Raw genomic sequence first — 15,506 nt, forward strand, 5'->3', positions numbered from 1 at the left:
CCCAAATGGCAGTACCAGGTATTCATCCAAGCCGAACTTGGTGCAGAAGGCGGTCTTCCACTCATCTCCCTCTCCCATCCATACCAGATGATGAACCCCCTTTAGATCTAGTTTAGTGAACACTTGTGCATCTTTTACTTGATTGAGTAGACTAAAAATAAATGGTAAAGGATAGCGGTTCTTAACAGTGACATTATTAAGTGCTGTATAGTCGATATAAGAGTGCAACTCACCCCCTTTTTCTGTATGAAAAATAGAGAGGAAGAGGCTGGAAAGCAGGAAGGCCTGATGAACCCTATATGCACTGTGTCATCTAGATATTCCCTCAGATAGATGTTTTCTTTCTCAGTTAATGCATAGATTCTACTACATGGTATATGGACCCTAGGAATCAGGTCAATCTGGCAGTCATATGGACGATGCGGTGGAAGGGTAGTGGCATTCTGTTTATCAAAGACATCTGCTAGGTCTTGGCAGCATGGAAGGATGTGGGGGTCTATGTCCTCCAAAGATGTTGCTGCGGTCTTTTCTAAAACTCTACCAGGGACCTTTTTCGTGCTCTATTCTGTACAAAAGGAAGAGCAGAAGGTAACAGTATGATTCTTCCAATTAATATGTAGATTGTGGGACTCCAACCACAGCATACCCAGTTTAGCCTGAAAGTGGGGTGCGTGAATCAAATCGAACTTTAGGGTTTCCATATGGGTTTCCTGTATGGTCAACCATAAAGCAGTGGTAGTGTGTGTTATAGGACCTGATTTCAAAGCACTTCCGTCAATAGTCTTCTCTTCATCTACCTGAACTTTCTTTTCCCACGGTATACCATAACAAGAAGAGAAGGTTGTATCCATAAAGTTCACAGTAACCCCTGAATCTACCAGTAACTGGAAGTCCACTGAGCCCCCAGGCCAGAACAAATGATCTTTCAAAAACAAATGACGGTAATGTTGTACACAAACTCTTGGAGCTAAAGTTCTTGAGGCTAAATCATTCTGGTTCCGCAAAACACTTGCCTCCTCAGTTTTTGGGCACCTTAGTTTACTGATTCCACCTTTTTCTTGGGCTTTACTGGACAATCAAAAAAAAAAATGTCCTTTACCATAGAACAAACCGAGCTTTAATGCCCTATGACGTTGTCTTTCGTCTTTACTCAGTGGCCCTCTATGGCTCATTATCTGCATGGGCTCAGATTTGTCATTTTTTTCTTGCTCTTATCTTTTTTCTCTGTAAACCACCAGTTTGGTCTCAGATCATCTTTTCTCTCTCTGACGTTCCGTCAGACAATGATCTAATTTTACTAGTAGATCTATCAATTCGCTACAGTTTTCTGGAGGGGCAGCCACTTGAGCTAGTAGATTTTTCAGCTCGTCCTGTAACCCCTTATAAAACAAGGAACTCCTTTTACTCTCTGGCCAACCAGACTCTACCACTAATCTATTGAATGTAGTTATGTATGTCAGTAGATCCTTGTTCCCCTGATGTAAATTCAATAACTCTGTGTCCACTGATTGTGTGATTGTGTGACGATCAGTCACTTTAACTCTGCCTTAAAGGCAGAATAATCATATAACAATGGATCATCTCTCTCTATGTAGCAGCTGTACCTCCCAAATAAGACAATACCTTGGATTGCTCATTAGGGAAGCAAGCAGACTTACACATAAAGTATAATAATTGACACTGGTTAATGAAAGTAGCAAACTTAGTAGAGTCCCCAGAAAAATGTTTGGTGGGGGGGCAAAGGAATAGCAGGTGGAGTAGAAACATGGATCAGACGATATCTGATCCCAGATTTAGGAACAGCTGTAGCATACTGTTCAAGAATACCATCAGCGGATTCTCCACCCTCCTCTAGACATGCAGTGCTAGTAGTAATGTTTGATGCCCCTTGCAAGCTTCCACTCTCTGTGCGAGTGCCTGTGTCTCTTTTTGTAGATTGTCAATCATGTGTGCCAAATCAGCTAGGGTGACTTCTTTGCCTCCATTTTACTTGGGCGAAAATGTCAATGTGTGCTCGTCGTTCTGTCAGCCACTTAACTTTTCCCAGGAGTGAAATGGCCATGAAGAGAATTTTTTGCCTCCCAGCTAGTCCGAAGGACCATAATAACGATCTAGTCTGACTCACCCGTATGAAGGGATGAAGGTAGGACAGTACGGTCTAGGAGGGGAACGGAATAGGTGCTGAGCGAGCGCCTCCTTTGGAGTTTGTGGGACTATAAGGGGACATTCCCCCTCCTTTTGACTTGGGGCCAGTAGCCCTTCAGGTTTAGGGCCTCCATAGGGCATCTCCCCACAGGTAAGCCCCTTATATTTATAAAATCCGCACTCCTCCTAGTGGAGTAGTCCATCACTTGCCTTTGTAATGCATGATAATTAGGGATCCTAGGCCCTGAAGAATGCCCCCAAACCTCCTTTGGCTCTTAGTAGTGGGCAGAAACATGTTGGCCAGTAATTTTTAGATAGGTGACCCAGTGAGTCCTTGTTCTCATATAGGTGTCCCATCCTATGTTCTTAACCTCACCAGCAGTCACCACTAATAAAGATGTACTATTACACAGGTGACTGACTAGGTGTTTTTACATTTTCCCTAGCATAGCTGGATCCCATATACTTCCAGACAAACTGAATTTCCGCACTCCTTCCTGTTCTTTTAACGGTGAGGTTGAGTCCGCCCAGGTGGCACTGTCCTACCTGGGTGGGGCTAGGTGGTCATATGAGGAAGTAAGGCACTATATAGTGTGTGAGACCATCTAGTCCGTAAAGGAAACTTCCCTTACCACATAATCTTCCACAGCACTCAACACGGAGCTCATAGTGTGAGTTTAGGGAGCCCTAGGCAAACCCCTTGCTAGTGGTTCCATCTTATAAGTGAACCACATACTCTTTGTGTTTATGGTAGGACAATACGAACACCAGATTGGCACCTGACAACTTCAAATCATTGCCTCCTCTGTACCCACATCCAATGTGAATTTACTTATATGTGACCCAAATCCCGTATAACCTAATGTCCCTTTCTCCTATCTTGATGAGAAGGATGTGCCAGAGTTATGTTCGCTTAACCTACAAAACAGATCTATAACAGTAAATCTGAGAAGACTGTATTCATGACTACTTATACACCATTATGTGTCTAAGCATAATATACTCTTCATGACATTTACTTATCTATTAATGTGTCAATACTGTACTTTCTGGTTCCTAAATCAACCATGATCCTACTGAATCCTTGTTAAAATTAAGAAGTAGCAACAATACTCATGGTATTTTTGTACATAATACTCAAAGTTCTTTTTCTTTTTTTTTCTTTTCTTGGCCCCATAAGTAAATTAGCTTTTATCAGTTATCCGTTTTTTGGGAATATTGATAAATGACCAGTTAGTAATTGGTCCATGTTATATATCTTCTTTCAGAATCTTCATTACCAAAGTCACCAATAAAGCTCAAATAATTTTCACTCAATCCATGCCTCAGTTCACCTCTTTGGATCCAGAAATGTTCAGATAAGTACTTCAATTACTTTAGCAAAAACGCTATCAGCACGTCACTCTGGGAAACAGATTTGCCTCTTACGTGTTGTGTTTTTTTGAAGTTGCAGGTAACTGGAATTCCAATTAAGACACCACACAGCAACATGAAGCCCAATGGACCCGACACCAAGGATGAACCTGCTATGATTCCAGAAAACGCTGCTGAACACTGGGACCGCAGAGGGCTGCAGCCGAACGCCGGTGAAGAACACCAATGTGAGTGGGGAGAAGATGAAGCAAAGGCGCCAAAACCAGGTAAACAGGATTCAAGCGTGGAAGTATGCATTAGACTCTCTGAATGATGAGCAGTCGTTTAGGGTGCAACCTTATAGGCTTCGCAATCCACCCATTAAAGGAGCCGCTACCGTCAGAACGCTGCACCTGCCGCACGCCTCGAAGGTGTCAAAGATCTTAATGACATTATATATCTGGTCTCTCTTTGAGCATTTTTTCTCTCTTTCTGCCTCTTTATGGTAAAGGTATTTGATCTATGGCATAATATCTCAGGACTTCCCATCTGTGTTTTGTTGGAGTTCCATATGCTTGGCTACTGCATTGCTTCTATCTCTGTTTGTGGTTGCACATATATGTTCCAAGATTCTCTTTTTCAGTTCACAGGTGGTGCTTCCCACATATTTGAGTTTGCACGGGCATTCAGTGACATACACCACATATTTGGTCCTACATCTGATGTTTTGCTATATTTGTAAATTTTGTCCATCTTCTAGGACACATTCTTCTGCATTTATAGTTATTTTGCTGGCTTTACCTTGATTGCATTTCCAAAAACCCGGGGAATATATACACATTTTGCGTTTGGTTTTAAAGTTGCTGTGCAGTAGTACGTCCTTCAAATTTAGTGTTCTCCTATTTGTTATATTAGGGTGAGCTCCCACTGTTGCTACCATAAATGGATCTAATTTAAGTATTCCCCAATGTTTTCTCAATATGGAATTTAACTTGGTTGTTTCATCTGAATTTGTGGTCATTCATCGTATTTGATTACTTGTTTGCCGCACTTCGTTCCCATGCAGAATTTGAGTTCGATTTTTGGATTTTACTTTCTGGAGCTTTGATTTGATCACATTTTTGTTTCTTTAAATGTTCACTTGATGGTTCACTATGCTTTTTAAATTCTACATCTGGTGAACAATTTCTCCTTATCCTTAAAAATTCCCCATAAATGATGCTCCATTTTAAGCTCTTTTGGTGGAAGCTTTCCGCATGCACCACTGCATTGGTTGCTGTTTTGTTATTTAATTGAGAGCTGATTTTTGTATTCTATATTTGTTATTTAAAATTGAATGTGAGTAAACTCTTAAACCCATGTCACAGCGCTTGGTGAAATTGCTGTATCAGTGCTTTTATGTTGCGACCCACTAATGATTATAGAAGTTGGCAGTATTTAGTATTAGGTGCAGCATTGTCAATTCTTTAAATTGATTTACTTCATGTATATGGATTACAAATGAATAATAGCGTTATGTTTACAGCTGACAGTTAGACTATCATACAAACAATATTGCTCTCAAACTTGGACCAACAAGCTCTTTTGTATATAACAATTATATTAAGGAAAACGTGCCCCCACAATAAGAGAAATAACAATTATTTTCATTATTTTCTCCTTTTTTGTTTTCTTTTATTCACAAGTTTTCATTTCTTCACTGCAATTTTATTTGTCTTTCATACGTGAAATAATGAATTGGAATAAAATAAAGAAGTCTGTTGTTTATTTTCATTTTGTTTGTTGTATTTGAATGATCGCGTTCTGACTACAGATCATGTTATCAAGACCAATTCTGTCGAATTGCGTTGTTTTCTTTCCGTCATTACAAGTATCTGACGAGTTCGTCCGGTATGGCTCCCCTTTCCTACCTTGGGAAAGGAAGGTGGATTACTGTGCGATTAAAAATAGCAGTGAATGACTGTTGCGCGAGCCCCGACTAGTTGGAAGGACGTCTTTAAAGCGTTCGGAGCAGTGGAACATATGTGAATGGAAGACACTCCCAGCTGCCCGTAAAAGCTGTTCAGAAGCGGATAAAATGAGTACGTGATAATGGGAGGATATTACGCAACAGAGCCACGGAAACCGTCACACCATGAGTAACCACAGCAGCCAGTCTGCAGGGAGATAGCTCCCGTATGCATGTGGGAGGTGGTGTTGGATTTCAAGCTTTCCCCAAATACTGGCGGAGGATTTCATCAAGGGGCGGGAGGCCTGAGCAGAATTTATATTTAGACCTTGCATTGAACGCGAGAGTAAGGGGACATCAGCTGACAGTTGGAGAAACTTCAGAAAAAAAGAAGTGAGTCGCTGGTGGGATGTAACTTCTTCACAGAAATATTTAGAAGTAGGTCGTATCCCACGTGGCATTCGTATCTTCACTGTTCCCACTTTGTCAAATCCCAGCCCCCAGTTACTGGATGAATGGGCTGAGAATTCTAAAACCTGCTTACAGAGGATGCTCAACAACTGAATTAAATATGCATGGGAAGAACACAAAGCACAAAGCATTACTGGAGCAGATCAATGGATTATTAGAAGAAATCAAAACTGCACCTAACCAGGCATGGACTCAGAATGCCTTGAAACTGGTGGAGGAAGGTTTCAAATTGCATGAGAAGGAGGTCCTTGAAAGAGAGCAAGCAAGTTTCAGCATGATGAGAATGATTACGAGACCCAACGAGTTTTGACATTCGCGCAGAGATATGACAATACACAGAAACAAGTAATGAAGGATAACACATTGCAGTCAATGGATAGAAAGAAAGATGATTCTACTAGCAGTATGAATTCTGATTTGGAATCAGTATATGAGTGTGATGCGGTAACAAATGATAAGTTGACTTTTTCCTATAGAAAATCACCTCCTCCAGCGCAGCATCGGACAGTCATTTCAGCACACACAAAGAGGCAGAGGTACAAAAAAACAGAATCAGAAACAATGCCAGTGCCGTAAAAAAGTCAACTGAGCCGTTATGGGGACACGAGGGCAGGGACAGAAGAAACAATGATGGGGGCAGAAGAGATTGAGCAATAGCTTGCAGTGATCAATCTCTCTAACCATAATTTAACAGCAATTGAGGTTTTAAAATTAGGTTTGTCCTTCTGACCATGTGTACTAGATGATTATGCCCAATTGCGGATTGACTTGTATAAATTTGCCCAGAAATTGAAATTACATAAATTCAATGCGTTGAAGAGGACTGGGGTTTATACGGATCAAGCTCAAAAGTCTGAACAAAAGTCTAATTTAATATTAGGAGACACTGAGGTCTTACACACTCTATATCACCTCTGCAACTCTACAGCTGCACCCACTGAAGTAGGTACATGAGACCCTTTTGATCACACATTTATGACGGACTTACCCAAGGATTATGGGATCAATACTGATTGTGCTCCTGAGACCAAATTTAAACCACCATCTAGATTTGTTCCCTAAACCTCACAAGACAATATTGATGTTTTTTGTGATTTGGTTGCATGTGATCTACTAACATTATGCAAAAGAGGATCAAGGATGCATAATCTGAGAAAACAACAACGGCAAGTGACTACGGGGGTCATTACAACATTGGCGGGAAAAGCCGCTTACCGCCGTGCAGAAGACCGCCAATACACCGCTGCAGCCACGGAATTCCGCCACAGCTATTATGACACACATTTCGGAAACCGCCAATATTCAGACACCCACACAACTCCGCCACACCAAAGGTCAGTGATAAACTGGCGAAAACAAAACCTCCACCTCCACGCCAACAGAAACACGCCCATGCTATTACAACCCACGAATCCACACGGCGGTCTTTCAACCGCGGTATTCCATTGGCGGTACATACCGCTGCGCGCAAAATACACACACATCTCCAAAACACCACCACATTGGACAATTACAAATACACACACCTGATACACATACAAAAACCACTCCCACACACCCAATACATTATAAAACACACACCCACATCACCCACAAACCCCTACGACCAGAATTCACGAACGAAGGCCAGAGAGACAGCACAGCAAAGACAACCCCACCATACAGAGGCACACAACACCATCCCCCACACAACATCCACGCACAAAACACCACACACCACTACACATCACCACACACATCTACACTCACACCGCTCCACACAGCACACACACCACCCCATGGCACGCCAAAGACACCCTGCTTTTCCGAGGAGGAGCTCCGGGTCATGGTCGAGGAAATTGTCCGGGTAGAGCCACAGCTATTTGGCTCACAGGTGTAGCACACATCCATAGCCAGGAAGATGGAGCTATGGCGAAGAATAGTGGACAGGGTCAACGCTGTGGGACAGCACTCAAGAAATCGGGAGGACATCAGGAAGAGGTGGAACGACCTACGAGGGAAGGTGCGTTCAACAGTCTCCAGGCACAACATCGCGGTTCAGCGGACTGGCGGCGGTTCCCCACCTCCTCCCCCACAACTAACAACATGGGAGGAGCAAGTCTTGACCATCATGCATCCTGAGGGCCTCGGAGGAGTCGGTGGAGGAATGGACACTGGTAAGTCAAATCTTAACTATCATATCCCCCACCCTACCTGCATGCTATCACACACCCCCACCCTCACACCCTCCCCTATCACCCCAACTCCTCACTAATGTACTAATAACACAAACTACACATCCCAACACCAAGCCCTGCATGACACAACTAAGCATGGACACCCATCACCAAAGCATGCCCACTGCACATACCCAGAACAACCCCCTAACCATCATCACACAAGCCCCCACACAGGAATGCTTGCACTGGGGTACACAAACACCCACCCATTGCACACCATCACACACACACATGCAATAATCATGCTCTTATGCCCCTGCAGGATCATGAAGGACCGTTACCACACCAGAGGGTCCAGACAACTCCACTCCACCCACAGAAGAGGCCCACAGTGACAATAGCAGCTCTGCCCTACTGGAGCCTGATGACCAGCCCAGACCATCGTGGGCCTCAGGACAGTCGGTTCCCCTTGCACAGGCACAGCCCAACACTGACCTTCCACCCTCTGGTAACACCAGCACAGCACCCACCCAGCGGGCCCAAACCTCCGTACCCAGGACAGGTCAATCAGCGGTGTGTCCACCACTACAGGGAACCCAGGATAACCCACCACCCCAACAACAACAGGGACCTGGGGGCAGTGGTAGTGGGCACACGGTCCAGGGGACGGAGGCACAAGAATACAGGGGAACTGGGAGGGCTGCTGTGCGACAGGGGGCGGACAGGCCAAGGGAACCCACTCTCCACGAGGCCCTATCCTCCATCATGGGAGCATACCACCACTCCCAGGAGACGATGGCGACGGTCCTGGTCAAGTTTCAGGAGACCCAGCGCCTGCAGGAGGACCAGTATTTGGGGTTCAGGGAGGAGCTCAGGACCATCAGCTCCGCCTTGGGCACCGTCGTAGGGATGCTGAAGGACATACAGCAGACCCTGAGGGACACCGTGGCACTCCAAGGGGCCCCTGACACTAGCATGGACGATGAACTGCCCACCACCTCCGCCGGCGCTAGTGGACAGGTCGCCCCGCCACAGGACCACCACACCAGCACCCCACCCCCTGCAGATGGACAACCACCACGCAAGCGGTCCCTGAGAGCCAGGAACAGGACAGAGCAAGATGGCAAGACCCCGCCAGGAAATGAGACCACCCTGATTGTCCCCCCACTGTCCCACTTTGTTACCCTGTCCATACTTTAACTGCCCCAGCTCCACTTCCTATGCCCATATGGGCAGTGCACCTGGGAGACTAATAGACTGGACTCTGCCATGGACATTCCTCCGCCATCACCCATCATCATTTTACAACCCCCTTCCATTTTTGAGCACTTCAATAAACACCCTTGAAACACAAAACAACCTGGAGTCAGTCTATGATTTGGTAAAATGTAATATCTATGACAGTGTCAAAATGCGTTGTTAGATGTAAAGGCAACATACCAATGTCACACATCACAAGTCCTTGAAGGATGCAAGCAGATGACACACGTTGGTAACCACACCTGTGAAACCGTAATGGAAAGAAACAACTCAGTTACCAAATAATCCCATGAAATAACACACAGGATAGAGGAAGAAGTGTGACAGTGAATGTAATGGTAAAAATGAAAATGTTCTCACCTGTGTGTCACTGGAAATATTGCTGTATGACTGACTCCCTGTTGTCGTTGTCTTCTTCCTCAGCTTCCTCCTCATCACTGTCCACAGGCTCCACAGGCTCCATAGCTGCCACAACACCGTCATCTGGACCATCCTCCTGCAGAAAAGGCGCCTGGTGTCGCAAATCAAGATTGTGAAGCATAGAGCAGGCGATGATGATCTGGCACACCTTCTTCGGTGAGTAGAATAGGGAACCACCTGTCATATGGAGGCACCTGAACCTGGCCTTAAGGAGGCCGAAGGTGCGTTCGATCACCCTCCTAGTCCGCCCATGGGCCTCATTGTACCGTTCCTCTGCCCTGGTCCTGGGATTCCTCACTGGGGTCACTTGCCAGGACAGGTTGGGGTAACCAGAGTCCCCTAATAGCCACACCCGATGCCTCAGAGTTGACTCATCATATCAGGGATGCTGCTATTACGCAGGATGTAAGCGTCATGCACTGAGCCAGGGAACATAGCATTAACCTGGGAGATGTACTGGTCTGCCAAACAGACCATCTGTGCATTCATGGAATGATAACTCTTCCTGTTCCTGTACACCTGTTCACTCCTGTGGGGGGGGACCAGAGCTACATGGGTCCCATCAATGGTACCTATGACGTTGGGGATATGACCAAGGGCATAGAAGTCACCTTTAACTGTAGCCGAATCTTCCACCTTAGGGAAAATGATGTATCTCCTTACGTGTTTCAGCAGGGCAGACAACACTCTGGACAAAACGTTGGAAAACATAGGCTGGGACATCCCTGATGCCATGGCCACTGTTGTCTGAAATGACCCACTTGCAAGGAAATGGAGCACTGACAGCACCTGCACGTCAGGGGGGATTTCAGTGGGATGGCGGATTGGTGACATCAGGTCTGGCTCCAACTGGGTACATAGTTCCTGGATTGTGGCACGGTCAAACCTGTAGGTGACGATTACATGACGCTCCTCCATTGTCAACAGGTCCACCAGCGGTCAGTACACCGGAGGATTCTGCCATCTTCTCAAATGTCCCAGCTGACAGTGCCTAGGAAGGACAACAGCGACGATCAAGTCATTTTTTTTCCAGGTATGTACCCACAGTTACACAGAAGACGACACCAAACACAAAACCCTTCCTGTATGTGTGTTGAGTGTAGGCCTAGCTATGTGTGACGCAGAAGTAAATGAAGCCATGTGGGCCCCTGAAATGGCGACTGCCTGACCTCTAAACAGGGACAATGGGATTGTGGGGTAACTGCGTTGGCGTTGCACACCGTCGCGGTAGGCGGTCGTAGACCGCGGCGCAATGCTGCATTGATTAACATAGGACCCTATGGGTCCCAGGAGCCAATGAACAGGTGTGCCGGCGGTGATGATACGCACCGCCGCGGACGTCACTGCCGCGGACGTGACCACCATTTTCTAGCTGTTCAATCACTAGATACCTGATCTTCGACAGGAGATGACCTACACTGCAAGTGCTGCTGTGACCTCGGTCTGGAAGAGACAATGGCTGCTGCGTCTGGGGAAAGGGCCCCTGCCTTCACTGCTCAGGAGTTGGAGAAACTGGTAGACGGGGTCCTCCCCCAGTACACACTACTCTACGGTCCTCCAGACCAACAGGTTAGTACACAGGGAGCACATTGTATGGGCTAGGCCTGGGTGGAGAGGGCTGGTTGTAAGAGGTAAGGGGGCAGAGTTCAGGGAACATTAATGCATGTGAATGAATGGGCCACATGGCTAGAGTAGGGAGGGGGGCCACTCACATCGACGGTGCAGTTGGTAATGACTTCTCGTCTTCCCTTGTGCATGTCATGTAGGTCAGCGCCCACCAGAAGAGGGACATTTGGCGTGCCATCGCCAAGGACGTCCGGACCCTGGGGGCACACCAGAGACGGGGCACCCACTGCCGGAAAAGATGGGAGGACATTCACCGCTGCAGCAAGAAGATGGCGGAGGCTCAGCTGGGGATGGCCTCTCAGCGTGGGAGGGGTGCCCGTCGCACCATGACCCCCCTGATGTTCTGGATCCTGGCGGTGGCCTACCCTGAGTTGGATGGGCGCTTGAGGGCATCACAGCAGACACAAGGGGGTGAGTACAACCTCATTCTGCGGACTTTGCGCACAGTGGAGGGTTCTCTGTGGGGGAGGAGGCCTGTGGGTGTACCTAGGCCAGCCACAAATACGTAGACTATGCCCCTCTGTAATGCAGCCTATGTGGCACTCTACACCACCGCAGTAGAGTGCCAAGTACAGGTATAGATGCCCCTGTGGCATCCATGTGTGCAGATGTCCACCATAGCCATGTAGGCCAGATTCCAGGAATTGCATCTGCAGAGGCTAGGAGCATGGCGTAGTGCAGGGGGCTGCTGTGTCTGTCTTGTCCGCCAACGGTAGCGGTATGCCATGCACTCAACCTGTTCTTCTTCTGTCTTCCCCCCCCTTTTTGTGCTTTCGCTGTTCTTTTGTGCATCAGCATCATCAGGCGGAGATACAGTGGCACTGGAGCACGAGGGAGCTGCATCCCACATTGCCATGGAAGGCCACACCACGGACTCATAATGCACCAGTGGGACGGAGCGCGAGGGGAGCTTCACGTCGGCCATCGGAGCACCAAGCACCGACACAGACTTGTCCGTCGATGGGAGCTCCCTTGTGGTGGCGGCACCATCTGTGCGCCCCACTTCTACAGGTACAGCCGCCACCTCCCCTACCAGCACCGCCCTCCCAGCAGCCCCTCAGCGTTCACCCCGTGCCCGCTCACCCAGGAGAGTGGGCATCACCTTCGCCCCAGGCACCTCAGGCCCTGCCCCAGTCACCCCTGCTGCCCTCAGTGAGGAGGCCATTGACCTCCTCAGGTCACTCACTGTTGGGCAGTCTACCATTGTGAATGCCATCCAGAGTGTAGAAAGAGAGTTGCAACACAGTAATGCATTCCTGGAGGGCATTCATTCTGGTCAGGCTGCCCTTCAGCGAACCCTGCAATCTCTGGCCTCAGCACTGATGGCAGCCATTGTCCCTCTGTCTAGCCTCCCCCCTCCAACCTCCTCCACCCAGACCCAATCCCCCGTACCCCAGCCCATCCCAAGCACACCTACAGACCAGCATGCACACAACTCAACACACAAGGGAAGCTCAAGCAAACATAGGCACCACACAACCCACAGGCACTCACGCAAGCATCACCCACATGTAGACACAGCAACATCCACTGCCTCCACTGTGTCCCCCTCCTCCTCTTCTCCCTCCTCCCTCCCAGTGTCATCTACACTCTCATCTGCATGCACTACATCTACAGGCACCAGGACTCGCAACAGAACACCCAGCACTACACCCCGCTCACCTGCACTCACCACCTCCACTCCCATTTACACGTCCCCTGTGTCCTATCCCAGTGTGTCTGTGACGCCCCCTCCAAAAGTACACAAACGCGAGCACCCACACACCCAACATCCATCCACCTCACTACAGCCTCCAGTACCTGCACCTGCACCCAAAACACCTAAAGTGACACCTCCTACAACCACCTCCTCTTCCTCCACTCCCAGGCCCCCTCAAACTACACATCCCAGTGTTCGTCAGAAACTGTCCCTCTGTAAAGTTGACCTTTTTGCCCCCCCCCCAATTCATCAGTCCCGTCGTAGCGCCTCAGCCATAAAGCCTCCAATACCAGTGGTGCCTGTTCAAGGTGTGTGGAGTGCACCGGCCACCAGGGCAGGCAGTATGACCCGGAGCCAAGGCACTGGCAGTCCACCCCCTGTAAAGGCTCTGAAATTGGAAAGTGGCTGACGAGACCCTGTGAAGACTCCTGAAGGCAAAACAACTCACAGGGGTCCCAAGGGGATTGCAGAGTCAGCTGTGACTCCTCCAAAGGTGGGGAAGGGCCAGAGGAAGTCTGCACAGCCTGTTGTGAGCATCACAGCGGAGAAGGGCGGCATCCTTCCCGGCGGTCGAGACGCCACTGCCAGCACCGTCGTCACTGGTCCGGAGACCACCACCAGAGTCATTGCCCAGGAGGGCCCAAGTATCGTCACTGGTCCGGAGACCACCGCCACCGCCAGAGTCAGTGCCCATGAGGGCCCAAGTATTGTCACTGGTCAGGAGACCACCGCCAGAGTCAGTGCCCAGGAGGGCCCAAGTATCGTCACTGGTCCGGAGACCACCGCCACCGCTGGAGTCATTGCCCAGGAAGGCCCAAGTATCGTCACTGGTCAGGAGACCACCGCCAGAGTCAGTGCCCAGGAGGGCCCAAGTTTCGTCACTGGTCCGGAGACCACCGCCACCGCCGGAGTCATTGCCCAGGAGGGCCCAAGTATCGTCACTGGTCAGGAGACCACCGCCAGAGTCAGTGCCCAGGAGGGCCCAAGTATCGTTACTGGTCCGGAGACCACCGCCGGAGTCATTGCCCAGGAGGGCCCAAGTATCGTCACTGGTCAGGAGACCACCGCCAGAGTCAGTGCCCAGGAGGGCCCCGGCTGCCACAGCCCCGCTGGGCTATGAGGGAACGTCATGCCACACACCAATGCCCAGTCCAGGGAACGTCATGCCACACACCAATGCCCGTTCCAGAACCGCCATGGCAAAGCACCGCTGAACAGGGCATGCACCGCTGAACAGGGCAAGCACCGCTGAACAGTCCAGAGACTGCCATGGCAAAGCACCGCTGAACAGTCCAGAGACCGCCATGGCAAAGCACCGCTGAACAGTCCAGAGACCTCCATGGCAAAGCACAGCTGAACAGTCCAGAGACCGCCATGGCAAAGCACAGCTGAACAGTCCAGAACCGCCATGGCAAAGCACCGCTGAACAGTCCAGAACCGCCATGGCAAAGCACTGCTCAACAGTCCAGAACCGCCATGGCAAAGCACCGCTGAGCAGTCCAGAGACCGCCATGGCAAAGCACTGCTGAACAGGGCATGCACCGCTGAACAGGGCAAGCACCGCTGAACAGTCCAGAGACCGCCATGGCAAAGCACCGCTGAACAGTCCAGAGACCGCCATGGCAAAGCACCGCTGAACAGTCCAGAACCGCCATGGCAAAGCACCACTGAACAGTCCAGAACCGCCATGGCAAAGCACCGCTGAACAGTCCAGAGACCGCCATGGCAAAGCACCGCTGAACAGTCCAGAGACCGCCATGGCATAGCACCGCTGAACAGGGCATGCACCGGGAAAGAATGAAAAGACCGCCACATCAAGCATCGTTATCCCATGTGCAGCTGGGACAGTGACGGGACAGGAACTTTCACGGGGAGACTAATCCAGTCTGGGCACCAGTCCCCCTCCAGAGCCAGTGGAGGCTGTTATCTACTTGAAAAACTGTGGCTTTGCACTCCCAAGGATGGTACAGTGGGCAAACCACCCACTTGTGAGACTGTGGCTTTGCACTCCCCAGGATGGTACAGTGGGCAACCCACCCACTGTAGAGACTTGAGAGACTGTGGCTTTGCACTCCCCAGGATGGTACAGTGTGCAACCCACCCACTGTAGAGACTTGAGAGACTGTGGCTTTGCACTCCCCAGGATGGTACAGTGGGAAACCCACCACTGTAGAGACTTGAGAGACTGTGGCTTTGCACTCCCCAGGATATGGCAGTGGGAAACCCACCACTGTAGAGACTTGAGAGACTGTGGCTTTGCACTCCCCAGGATGGTACAGTGGGCAACCCACCCACTTGTGAGACTTGAGAGACTGTGGCTTTGCACTCCCCAGGATACATCAATGGGCATGGAGCCCCGTCGTGGATCTGGCTTTGCAGTCATCCAGCTGAGGTGCCCCCCCTTCCCTTCCCCCTGAGGTGCCTG

General features: G+C 49.2%; 1 long non-coding RNA gene across 1 annotated transcript in view; it reads left to right on the forward strand.

Annotated features, from left to right (window-relative positions):
• LOC138266671 (uncharacterized) overlaps positions 1–15,506 on the forward strand; it is an 88,361-nt gene that overhangs the window by 53,581 nt on the left and 19,274 nt on the right. Inside the window, exon 3 of the long non-coding RNA XR_011199609.1 lies at positions 3,414–3,785. This is a non-coding gene — a long non-coding RNA (uncharacterized lncRNA). The remainder of the gene's footprint in view (positions 1–3,413; positions 3,786–15,506) is intronic.

The sequence above is a fragment of the Pleurodeles waltl genome, chromosome 11 (genome assembly GCF_031143425.1).
Source record: "Pleurodeles waltl isolate 20211129_DDA chromosome 11, aPleWal1.hap1.20221129, whole genome shotgun sequence".
NCBI lineage: Eukaryota > Metazoa > Chordata > Amphibia > Caudata > Salamandridae > Pleurodeles > Pleurodeles waltl.